A 4,440-nucleotide genomic window follows, 5' to 3' on the forward strand; every position below is an offset into this window, starting at 1 on the left:
ACACACACACACACACACACACACACACACACACACACGCACACACGCTCCAACCCAAAAACGTTTCGATTCCTATCTCGAAGCTTAAAAACACCACAAAACAAATATAACTTGACGTCATGAAGCAGAGCACAGCAGAATGATGCCATTTTTTATTTTATTTCAGTGACCTCAAATTACCTTCAACCAAGTCTCAAACTTCATGCCACAGAAAAAAGTTAGTTTTTTTGTGGCCCAGTGTAATATGTTACACCACACACACACAGTAATAGTTGTTGAACACTGAAGCAGTCTCTATAGATAGCGCTATCTCGTCTTATCTGGGAATTTCTGAATTGCTCTTTAGAATGGCTAAAACAGTAAAAGTAAAAGTAGGTTGTTCAAACACAAAACGAAATAATAACTTTTTAAATTTATAAAAACAGGGGTGACCTTTGGTTACTTTTGAGTTAGACTCTAAGATGATAAAACACGACAAATTCTTGTCTCCATAAATCTGCACAATACAACATCCTGTTCTTTGTTAACGGAACAATCAGTGCTTCTGAACTCTGCACACTGCAATTAATAGTTTTTGAGGGGAAAAATACCTAAGCTCTGGTGCAGTCCTTGACCATCAATTTTCTATTAAAATTTATAGATGCACCAGCCATCCATGTCCAGGCGCTGTTTTAGCCAACTATAGTGCGGTAAAAAATTCGAGGCGCAACTTATCCTCAATTATCTCTTTAACGGGTGAATCAATGTCACACAAAAGTTGCATAATTGGTCTTAACTAAATGCTATTTTTCCACAATAATTGAGGTTAGCTGAACATTGTTTTTCTTCATAAATTTATATAAAATACTACAAATCTCCGTCAAGTGAAAAATAGGATTGTTCACAGATTTTCCCTCTTCTCAAACACTTTTGCCTAAGCATATTATGGCCTACGTCACAGCTTACAAATGACACTTTAAGTGGCAAAACTTGTTACCAGAAATTGATTTTATAGTGAACACATTTTTTGCATTAGGCCTAAGGGTTCTCAAAATATGTGTTCAATAAGCATAATGTCACCGTTGGAAAAACATGGCGGACTTGCTTTTAAAAGCGATACTGCCTCCGCTGTAAACCTTTCAATATCTGAAGAAATCGCACATTTCGAATTTTTTTTTTTTTTGTACGGAATTTTCTAGAATACGCCTAACAGATATATGTTTACAAAAATATTGATCTGTAAAGACAATTTGATTCAAGTCATGGTGCAAAAACTGGAGTGTCTATGTTCGACATTTAGGAACTATTTGACAAAAAGTTGCGTCACAAATTTTTGTCCGCACTTTAGTCTCAGCTTGCTTTCCCAGGCAATATTTAGGACAAAGGTCGATTTCCTGTCTTACTGGCGGATGGTAAAAGTTAGTGTAGCAAAACACATTTTCCCGGCAGCAAAATCATTTCTTCCGGCAGCAACAGATGTTTTTCTGGCAACAAAATAATTTCACCTTGACAGGAATGGTAGAAGCCCCTCTCTTAAATGATTTAAACTGTGTCTATGGTAGCATTAAAACATCAACATAAACAACCACCCAAAAAACAACAACAGCAACAACAACAACAGCAGCAATAACAACAACAATAACAAAAGCAGCAGCAGCAGCAGCAACAACATCATCAACAACAACAACAGCAACAACAAGAGCAACAACAATGTCAATAACCTTAACAAGAAACACACAGCTACAAACAAAAGCCTGAACACTACCCTGACCTCGGGTAATATGCACTGCGTTAAACAATTTGAAATAGAGGGGGAGGCTTTCCTTTACTTTTACTCACAATTTTCAACATTTCTATCTTCCATTAACTCTATTTCACCAGTTTGAAAGTACATACTAAATTCGAATCGAGAAATCGAGAGTTATTACAAAATAAAACTGCAACTCTCTGGTACACGGATATAATGTAATAATATTTTTTTCAACAGTACTTGACAGTTGCGACAAATACCATCGACCTGCCCAAGACGACTAATCATGGAAAAGAAGATGAGTTAACATCTTAGACAGGTGGTCTTTTTGGACAATGTCATAAGATAAAAATTAAAAGAAGAATGAAATCAAAGCTGGAACCCCCCCCCCCCCCTTTCCCCAGGGGGGGGGGGTGTTACTGACTGAAGTGTCTTTAGGCCATTCCAAAAAGGTGTGTGTGTGGGGGGGGGGGGGGGGGGATTAATATGTTCTTATGCCCAATAGACTTGTAGATTGTTAATGGGCGGATTCATCAATATCATGCTCATAACTGTGCCTGAACTGCAACAGGGGACTGCTGCCTTTTCTTTACTACTCCTTACTATCGTCATTTTCCTCTACTTCTTTTGTATGTTTGTCACACTCTTGTGACCCGTTATTTCCGGGGTGCCTTGATAGTCGAAGCAGACTTTGTGCAGTTGAAGCTAGAGAGGTGAGCAGAGTAAGTCTGATTCCCTGTAAGGACTTCTCTGTTGACATCCACCTCTTGGCGGTCATATGACCTTATGCAGTTGCGAGGGCCGTAAAACCTCTACTAAAACTAAATCTACAGCTGGGAAGTGAGAAGTGGTCGTTTGTAAATCTGATTGTCTCTTAATGCAGATGGCCATTAGTGCAGGTTCGACTGTCCTCCCGAAAGTCAGAAATTAGACGAAACAAGATAATACACAGCTTGCAACATAGCATGGAAATCACGACATTCTGGGTCCAGATTACAACAGGTAGTGTAATTGTTCCGAGCCATGAGGGCTGTCACTAGTGACAGGAACGGGGACGGACATTTCATAGGTCAAAGGCTACGAAAATGTGGGCATTTTTTTATTACAAGGTATCAGATACCTTGTAAAGTGAGAGTTTCAAAGATGTAGTTGTAGTTATAGTCACATTTCCAGGTAAAAAGGCTATGAAAATGTGGACAATAAATAATTATTTTTGATAGCAAATAATCGAATTATACTTCGTAAAGTGATTCAAAGTCGAAAGATGTGCAGTAGTTACAGGGGTATTTCTAAAAAGTCAAAAGCCATGAAAACGAGACTGACTTTTGTTTTTAAAATATTAATATAATAAAATAAATGATTGACAGCTATAGGACATGTTGGTAACGACCGACGGACGGGCATTTTATAAGTAAAGGGCAACGAAAACGTGTACAAATTTTGATTACTTTTTCCGTCCTCTTTCAAATTTTCATTACAAGGTACAAAATACTTTGTCCAGTTAATGATTTCAAGTCTAAGGACATGTTGGAAGTAAACGGGAAATCGTTTATTATAAATTAAAAGCTATAGAAATGATGACAATGTTATGACAAGACATGAACTACTTAGAAGAGTAAGTCATCTAAAGCAAGAGGGCGTGTTGGTAGTGACAGGGACGGGCGTTTTATAGATCAAAGGCAACGAAAGCGAGTACGATATTACAATTTGATTACACCAAGCATAACATAACATATGGTAGTAGTTATAGTGACATTTCTGGATTAAAATATATGGAAATGTGGACATTTGTTGATTACAAAGTATTAAATACTGAATACAGTAAGGGATTTAAAGTAAAAAGATTTGTTAGTAGTAAAAGGGATATATTATAGATTAAAAGATATGAAAGTCTGGACAATTTTTGCAAGTTATTCGTAAATATTCAAAACCTCGTCTCTGAATACTTAAAAGCGTACGTGATTCAAAGTGACATTGGGGGTTACAGGGACGGACATTTAAAGGTCAAAAGTTATGAAAACATTGACCATATTTTATTACAATGTATCAGTGGCGTCGCGTGGGTTGCGGACAAGGTGGTGCATAATTGGAAAGTGAGCAAATGGACAATAGGCTTAGTAGCTACTATTAAGAATTCTAAAGAAAGTCAATTAGAATCAGCAAGATATCCCGTAATCTACATCTATTGATATTTACAACTGTTACTGGATGAAACCGCATTAAAGCTGCTATAAAATGAAAAAATACTAACAACTCACTATGCTCACCATCTGAGAAGATTTCAAGATTTCTAATTACTTCGTGCAGCACCAGGATTTGCTACTTGCTACACAATAGAGGGAGACAACAGTTTCGATACCCATTCTTCATTGACTTGCCGTAGACTGTACTAGTGTAGTAGATAGGCTCGCGGAAACTTGGATCAAATTTTTAGCCTGCACCAAATTGGTGCTGCGAAGAGCAGTTTCATGCACCTTTCTTCTTGTGCGGGAAGAACGATACCTAGATTTCTCTACAGTGACAATAATATCTTTGGTGCAAAGATTTTCTTTGCTCGCAGCAGACTCTACCGCAAGCGGTGCGACGAGCATAAACCATCCTCGCCGACTGTCTCTTCACTGGCGCAGCCAGCGGGTGACGGATCGCAAGGATGTAGTAATGTACATCTAGAGCACTGACTGGTTTAGAACAATAAAAATTAGAAAAAAGGG

The sequence above is a fragment of the Aplysia californica genome, unplaced genomic scaffold, assembly GCF_000002075.1.
Source record: "Aplysia californica isolate F4 #8 unplaced genomic scaffold, AplCal3.0 scaffold00219, whole genome shotgun sequence".
Classification (NCBI taxonomy): Eukaryota; Metazoa; Mollusca; class Gastropoda; order Aplysiida; family Aplysiidae; genus Aplysia; species Aplysia californica.